Genomic DNA, 8,915 nt, shown 5'->3' with positions numbered 1-8,915 from the left:
AATGAAACCAATGTCTTTGATACCTGCCCTGCAGTAAGGGGGTAGATGCTTTTATAAGAAATAAAAGGTAAATTACCAACTAAATTATATATCTCTCTGAATTACCAAAATGTTAAAATCCCTTTGAACCATAATTTGCTTGCTTCTAACTCAACCTTAGATGGCAGGTTTTCACAGGATAATGGTCTTATGATAATTATGAACCATTTTGCTCTTTCCAGCACATTTTGGGCTGATTTTCTCACAGTGTGTTGTGGGTCTTTCTACTAGCTTTTACTGCTTGTTCTCCTTTACCACAGAGAAAACAACTTCCACGTGTTGCTTTCTTCCCTTCTTGACTATATTATCAAGCCTCCTTTAATTCAGCACCAACGTTCCCTGGTGAATACTTAAACCCCTTTGCTTCATCTCTGAATGTTCATGCTCTAATAAAAAGCATTCCCACCCCAAGACCTCATGCAGCACATCAGGTGTTTTCAGGGTGAATCCAGAGAGCTGCACCAAGGCAGGAGTGGAAATAGACGATCTTTAACATCCCTTCCAACCCAACCTGTTCTATGGTTCCATTATTTGCTTCTAAGGCCACAGCTTCTCTTGAAGGACTTCCAACCTGTCTTCTTGCACCCACACTTTCTGCAAGCAGAACTGAGCCCTGAGATGTATTTCCCTTCCCTCATAGAACAGACGAAATGCTGAGAGTGAGAATTAAGACCATGCTTTACCACATAAATGCCTGCCTGCTTGTCCAGAAAGAGGAGCAGAAACAAGTAAACCTCCCCTGACATGGGTGTAAGGTGACATTCCCAGGTCAGGGAGATCAGCCCCAGCTGTCACCGCTGCCCTGGCTGGTGACCAGCCCTGGGTCAGGAGCTGTTTCAGGAGCCCACATCCCTCAGAGTGTGGCACAGCATTGCTACAACCACAGCAGCATCACTGGCTCTGTGGTTTGCTTTTGATATTGGCTTGGAGTTGACAGTTTCCATGGCCTCCAGCTGGGCTAGATCCTCACAGGGATATCCAGCAGGGAATGTCCAGCTCAAACTCAGTCTCAGCTCAACTGCAAATGAGAAAGTTCACTTGTCAAGACTGCAAACATAAAACTCCCACACCCATAAGTCCTTCTCTTACATTTTCAGGGTATCAAGTGAAGGATTTTCCCAGTAAGCACAGCTGAGTGCTTCTAGTCTGAGTCCTCCCCCAGAGGGGATCAGACAAGCATTAGGAAGGAAGAAAATAAATACCTGCATAAAGTTTGTTTTTAGAAACCATCATCTAGAAGGGAAGCTTTACTTCCTTCAAAGTCTGGCAGGCTGAAGAGACTGAAGTTTTGTTTGGGAAAGCCTGAAACTCTGTGGAGTCTCTGTAAGTCAATATTTTTTAAGATCTCTTATGAGCATGAGAATATATCATGATTTTCTATAAAAAGAATTCCACCTTCATGTTAAGACCCAATTCAGAGATATGAGTCTACTTGTACCCCTTTTGCTGCCATAGTTGTTCTTGGTAGAACAAATACATTGCCAACATCCTCCAGGGAAGGCACAGAAGCCTTGCAAGTGCTGCCCACCACTGACACAGACATTTTCCCATTTTCCTTTCCCACCCATAGCCCCATGAGATCTGATTTAGCAGCAGCACAACTTCAGAGTCCATGCTGCCTGAAGACAATACAAACCCAACACTGGAGCCCCTTTCTGTGTTTTCCCTCTCACCATGGCCAGGCTGGACACTTCACACAGTTGAAACCTTGGATTCCTCTGGAAGAGCAGCAACCATATTTCAGGATGTCAGCACACCACTCTGACATCCTTTACAGACCTGGGTCACACTCATGGCACCAGTGCTCCTGCTGGTGACCCACACCAGCCCCTGGCCAGGCACCTCCACACCCTCAGGGGACTTCAAAGACTGTGAAACAACCAAGGCAGGCAGACAAAGCTCCCCTCTCTCTCACATTTACTATTTGGGATTATGATCCACTGGGAAATGTTAGCATACCTTATTGGAAGAAACACCATAGTTTCAAAAACTACCTACACCAAGCCATTTAAAAAACTGTTCCTTCCCAGATGACCAAAAAGTTTTGAGGAAAGCCAAAACTCGTTGGTCAGTTCTTTTGACCAACAACTTGATTTCATTTTAGATGTGCATTCAGAAGATGAAGCCCTTTTAGGGGGTGAGCAATTGAACAGTTTCATCACTAAAAATGTTAAAGTGACATATTCTGACCTTATCAAAAGGTTTCTTTCCAATTATTTTCTAAACAAAACTCTTAAGAGAATTATGCATTCTATGCAATGTCTTGCTGTTAATGAAATTCATAATTTTCCTAATGAAATTTAAATTATTTTAATCTTCCTCATGAATAAAATCCAAACATCTTATTCCAAGCACTCTTATCAGTTCAAGTTAAAAGAGAATTACCTAAGAATACAATGGAAATAGATTAAACCAGCTTCAGATGTTCATAAAGGGGTGCTTAGCCTTGGCACCTACCCAGCATGGAAAATTTTAACCTCAATAGCTCAGGTTCAGTCAAATTACAAGGAACAGACACCTGAGCCTTCTCATGATAAGTGCAAGGAAGCCACAGTGAGACAGGGTGAGCAGGGCAATGACAAAGTGCCAAGTCCCTTTCGTGAGGACAAAGAATTTAACCTTTACGGCAAAAGGGCTGCAGGGAAGACAAGATGGACCTCAGGCAGGAAAATCTGCCAATGGCTGGGCATCCAGACTTGTCTCCCAGCATTAGGATGCCTGTTGGAGCCAACCAGCTTTCAGCCAGCTGGCCCCAGGCCCATCCTGGTTCTCAAACCCTTGAATGGACACACAATTACTCCACTGCCTTCTTCAGGTGCCTGATCTCAGCCCAGCTATCACCACTGCCCAGAGCAGGGACTAAGGGGGACTTTTGGCCACTCAAAAACTCCCTGCCTATCTGGTCACTGTTTCCATCCCTGTGAACCAGGCCAATATCATAAACAAATGAGTGAAGCAAAAGTAGTGGGGTTTGCTTCAGCCCAGCTTCTAGGACTCATTTCTATCCCTGGTCAGCACCTCACCTCAAGAGGTCCTGCTATCAACTGCCAGAAGTGGCATTCCCAAATCCCCACCATTTAAGAGAGACCTGTCACTGTCCCTCAAATCTGGGTGATGGGGACTCTCACTTCTGTGCCCAATTTTCCCTGTCCATGCCTTCCTCTGTTTCTTCACATCTCCCTTACTTTTCATCAAGGTGATTATGCCTTTTCCACCCTTCAATCATTAAAAGACTGTTTGGTTTTTTTTTTTCACCTTAAGGGTAAAAAAGGAAGCAAAGAGAAACACCATTTCCAGCTGAAACAGAAAGGAGAATTTCAATCAGCAAATCATCATTATTCTGTGGTGCGTAGCCTGGAATGCTACTAGAGGCACCTGACAGAGAGAAACGTAGAATAGGAGAGGTTGAAGAAGCAAAAATACTATAGTAAACTTCCTTGGGATGTTAGGTTGATCCAGAAACCTTTTTGCTGAGTTTCCCCATATGTGACCCTTACTCTGACAGATTGCACCAAGCCATGGTTCCTCTGCTTCCTCATGTACAATGTACAGTCACCCCAGTGAAAGCAGGGCAAAGGTACCAAGAGTTTATTTACTTAATTCCCCAGTGGTTTGTCCAGCCACATCCAGCCCAGCCACCTCAGGAATTCAGCTGGGAGGGCAGTTAGGTTGGATGGTTTTCAAGATGCTCTTGGCAAGGTGGTGAATGGAGAAGGGCTCAGCTCTGCGGGTGCCCATCTTGAGATGTGCTGGCACTGACCAAGTGGTCCCAGCCAGCTATCAGCACTCAGCTGACACATCCCACCTCAGCAGTGTGCTGTAGGATGCTGCTAGCTCTGCAGCCTTCAAAGCCAATACAACATGCACAACTAAAATGAAGGAAAAAAGATGAGGAAAAAACTCACACCTTTCAACAGGCATTATTAGCCCATCCCCAAAGCAAATCTCCTGCCTGCACCATATTTAGCAACCTGCACATCACCCTCTGGGCCACAGGAGATGCCAGGGCAATGGTTCACCCCTCGCCAGTGGCAGTTAACGGTCAGACTCAATCTCAGAGGACTTTCCCAACCTCAGTCATTCTGTGATTATCTGAGTGCCTGCACTGCAGCACCTGCCAAAGCAGCGCTCTCCCTCAGCCTAAGGTCAGGGTTGCGCAGACGTGTGTGCACCCTGGCAGCCTCCCGAAACACCACAGAACCCCTCATGCCCTGGGTCATCTCTGCTGTGGATGGTCAGCCCAGCCAAGTGGAAGTCCCTTTGGGGCTGTGCTGGAAGCTGGTCTTTTCCAAATACGTCAAAAACAGAAGGCCAGGGCTGGATGCAGGTTTGCTGAGATCAGAGCTATTCTGGTGCAGACAGGCTATGTGCTGCTGATAGGGAGGATTAATGAGCCAGGCTGCTCATCCATTGCAATTAGAAACAACACTACAACTATTTTGGTGCCATTTCTCTGCTGAGCAATCAAACAGCTTATCAGCTCCTTCTATATCTGCATGTAATCACAGCTTTGTTAAATATGGGAGGGTAGCAGCCATATATACACGCTGCTCTGCCCCTGGAGCTAAGGTGTGGGGGACCACTTGCTAATGCTCATACAGCACTAGAGAGAAAGTGAGAAAGGGGTTTGGTGAATGGCACTAACAAGTGCCACTGTGGTGAACGGCACGATGAATGGCACTAACAGTGTCACTTTGTGGCAGCTAAAGTTCCTCCGGCATTTTCAGTGCTCATAGGACAGCTGGACACAAGGAGCACCTAATTTGCTCCAGCTGCAAGGAGAAGCCCCCAGGTGTCTGAAGCTGTACCTAATCACCACATTTATCAGCATAAGAAATGGTTTTGTGACATTGATAAAGGAAGAGGGATTCTAGCTCCTGCGCTCTGTCCCTCACTCTGACCATGGAGATCCCTCTCATCTGCCCCAGCTGCAGAATGGGAGAAACAGCACCTGTCTAAAGGATGAAGTCTTGCCTCCTGCTTCCATGTTGTTATTTACAAGTGTGGGTGATACTTCAAGGCAGAGAGGACTTCTAAATATACCAAATCCTTTCTTATGTCCAACATACTATGTTTCATACATCTCCTATGGAGCAGTAAATGTTTCATCTGCCTAGATTCCCTGACAAAGTTTATGTATTTGTGACTGTGAATCCAATCGTCAATATGCTTCAAAATTCAGGGTAGGAAATGGACTCTTCAAACTTCCTGAGATTGTTACTGTTGCTACACGCATCAGAGTTCAGCTAAGTCAGCTGGAAGAAATAGCTCACACACAGGGCACTGGAGTTTCCATCTCAGGTACTGTCACAGATCCCAGCCCAGAAAAGCTAAGCCCAGAGGAGTTTCTCCAACAGAACACACTCCAGCAGGTGAACAGCCAGACTCCATACCATGTCCTGATGGTCACCACAGCCCGCACCACTCAAGAGGCACAGCTGAAAACAGAGGAGGAAAATAATCCATCAGTGTGCCCCTCGGTACCTGTTTGCCTCACACTGGAAACAAGTCCCTACAAGCTACTATCAGTAACTGCAAAAGTTCAGTCACAGGTGTTAAAAGGTTACAAGACAGAGCAAAACATTGAGGCAGATGCACAACACTGCATCAATGCTGGATGCCTTTAAAGAGCTTCCAAATGGGTGCTAGCAGGGCAAAGCTTGGTTCAGGACAGCCAGACCTTGTTCAGATCTCTGAAAATATGAACAGCTCCTTAGCCACCTGCCAGTATCTGTTTTTCACACCAGAATCCTCTTCCATCACCCCAACAGATTTTAACAACCAACATGCTCTCATTGAAGCTGCTGCCAATGCCTCTGAGTAGACATTCTGTACCTGCATGTGTCCTGGACCAGAGAGAGATTCTAAAACCCAGCAGCCCTCTACCCAGAGTCCCTGCACCACAAACAAACCTCTGCCCATCCTTATAGCAACTTACTATGCTGCTCGACAGTGTGATCTTCTTTAAATGCTCCACTGGTGTCTGCCAGAAGCGCAACTCGATATGAAGCTTACAAGTGCCAGACAGCTCCTTCATCCCTCCATGACAAATAAATCTTCAGGATAAATCCATGCTCTCCAATGTCACTTCTTATATATAGACAATCAAAGAAACTAAGGTACAGAAGTGTGAAGACAAGGCATATGAGTCAAATTATATTTAACCTCTCATTTAGTGATTAATCTAACAGAAATAGCTTGCTACATTTTTAATTTTACTCTCTGGTTCACATGAAGGTTTTTTCAAGTGTTTCATGCGTTTCTGTACCGTGCTGAACTTTTCTCCTCCAAGATACAGCCATTCTTATCCTCAGGAATAAACCTTTAGGTTATTTTTCCTTGCCAATGAAATGGACCCAGCCCTGAAGTAGGAGCTCACAGGCTCTTGGCTCAGTGTGACAAACTCCCGTCACATCCCGAAAGGACACTGAACAGATGGGCATCTCACAGGGCAGGATTTAAGCCAGACTGGATCCAGCCAAATTCAACAGGACCTCAGACAGCTTCCAAGGCCAGGGAATGCATCTCCACATACTGCAGGATACAGGATACTGACTCCATAAAGATGCAAAGAGCTGGGCAGCTCAATCACCAAGTCAGCAGTAGGGTTCCTGGCTGCTCCTTGGGTAAGTTCTGCTACTGTTCCTCACTCCAGCTCACCTGAGAGGCCTCTCCACTTGGGCAGCACCAAATAGAGATGCTCAGCAGGTGATTGAAATACGCGATTTTGCCATCCCAACAGTGCCCCTTGTTTCTAATAAGGAGGCAGTTGCAAGCTGGAATTGCTGCAGGACATCTTGAGCTCTGGGTTCCCAGGAAGAGTTGCTGCCTGATAATAACCGAGTCACACCAGAAGTCCATCAAGATCATTGCAAACATTCATCCTGCTGCAATGCCTTAAAAATGACTGACTTTAAGTCGCTTTCCTCCAGTCTGAGGAATCACAAGACTGAAAAAGATGCAGAAGACAGCTAAAGCAAGACAAGAAAGAAGCCTGCTCCTCCAGCTTATGCTCCACTGGGAAAAGGGCCAAACAGAAGGAGTGGAGACAGCAGAGACAAGAAACCCCTCAGCAAAAGGAGCTCTGGACTGAGCAGAGGGATTAATACTGCACCCAGCAGTGGGAGGATGATGGGGGCTGGAGCACTGAGGATCACTCTTGGGAACACAACAGGACCTGAACTCTGTTTCCAGCAGCTGTATACTCACTGGGAAAACAAATGGCTCTGATTATCAGCTACTGATCTCAGGCTGGCCCAAACCATTTGAAACCTGCTTATTAGTAACATCTCTGTGGTACCTACAGGAACAGCAGACAAACAGGCCACAGGAAAGCAGATACCTGCTAAGGAGCCAGCCCTCAACTACTAATTATCTCTCTTTGATTCCATCCTTAGCTCAGTCGAGACAGAGCAGGCTTTATTTTTATTCTCCCTACTGAATCAGCATCTTCAATTCCCAGAGGCTTTTTTGTCCTCCTTGCTGAATCAGCATCTTTAGTTCCCAGAGACCTTCCTGCTGCTGGTAGCACACATGCCAGGAGTCAGCTTCACCAGGGCTAAGCAGGACTGGAGGCCAAAACACTCCCCCTATCTGCCTTTTCCCACACTCCTTGTGGCTCCTCAGCCTTGTCAGCTCCTGCTTATGCTTTTGAACACACCTCCCTGCAAGGAGTCCTTGGCAGAGCTTGTGACTATAAGACACCAATGCAATTCCCACACGTTTGCTTCAGCTCAAAACACTCCAAGTCTGTATCTGTCAAGAGAGTAGGGTAGGGACCTTTCATCTTTCTTTTTCCAAAGGATGCTGGCACATCTGCGAAAGATAAAGCCATAGGAAGCCTCAGAAAAACATCTGCCAAGACAAGAAGGGGGATTCTGTTATCCCCAGTGTGATCAAGAAGAATAAAGCATATGAGCTGCTTAGCGTGGAAAGTTAAACAATCTCTTGGCTCTGGAAGTCCAACCCTAATTCAGGATAGCTTTCAAGATGGATTAATTGAACAGTTTTACCTTTAACAGAGCTTTATAGCAGGTCTCACACATGGCTGGGTCACCATTTGTAAAGAGAAACTAAATTCCCAACAACAAGCAGCACTTGCTCACAATATCTGCCTTGCTTTGCAAGATAGATTTCAGGGAGCCACTCACAGGACCTGGGCAATATTCTCAGAAACAAGAACTCAGGGGAGAAATGGAAAATGAGTTATGAAGGAATCAATTTTCCAGAACCGTGCCTATTTTAGCACACTTCACACAAGAGCACAATGCTGACGCCAAGCAGGGAAAAGCGGGTCTTGGTCTCACTGACACTCATGTGTGAATAAAAGGAGTGATTTTCCCTTTTTTTTTTAACCATGCCTTATCTTGGAGTGGCTGACAAGGGTGTCACAGCCATCTGTAAGAGCAGGGGATGAATGATCAAGCCTCAGTTCTGTCCTTAAAGTCCTAAATACCTTTCTGGTGTTCCTGTGCCACAGCAATAACAGTACCTGTTTAAACCCTATCACTATTCTGGCCCCCATCCCTTCAGCCTTGCTTCCTCCCAGAAATGAAGGCAGATCTTGAATTTTTTCCAGCTAGAAGCATGTAGTGCTCAGGCAGAGGCTTTCGACTGACACGCAGGCGCATATTTGCAGTGCATCATACTGGGTAGCAGAAAAGGATCCAAAATGTGCACACAGGCAGGACTCCTCAAACCCTCACCAAATTTCTCCTGCCCTTAGCAAAAAGATGCTATGTGATCATTTACTAGCTTCAGTAAATTCTGCCTTAAGAAAAAAAATCAGCATTACCCTCCAACCTGTTCCCTGGTGAAGCAGTTCTCATTTCCCAGCACTGCCTTCAGTGGGACATAACCCTCCAGAGCTCCCCTCC

This window comes from Molothrus aeneus, chromosome 33, assembly GCF_037042795.1.
Source record: "Molothrus aeneus isolate 106 chromosome 33, BPBGC_Maene_1.0, whole genome shotgun sequence".
Lineage (NCBI taxonomy): Eukaryota > Metazoa > Chordata > Aves > Passeriformes > Icteridae > Molothrus > Molothrus aeneus.
The sequence above is the reverse complement of the archived record's forward strand: the minus strand, read 5'-3'. Positions refer to the sequence as shown.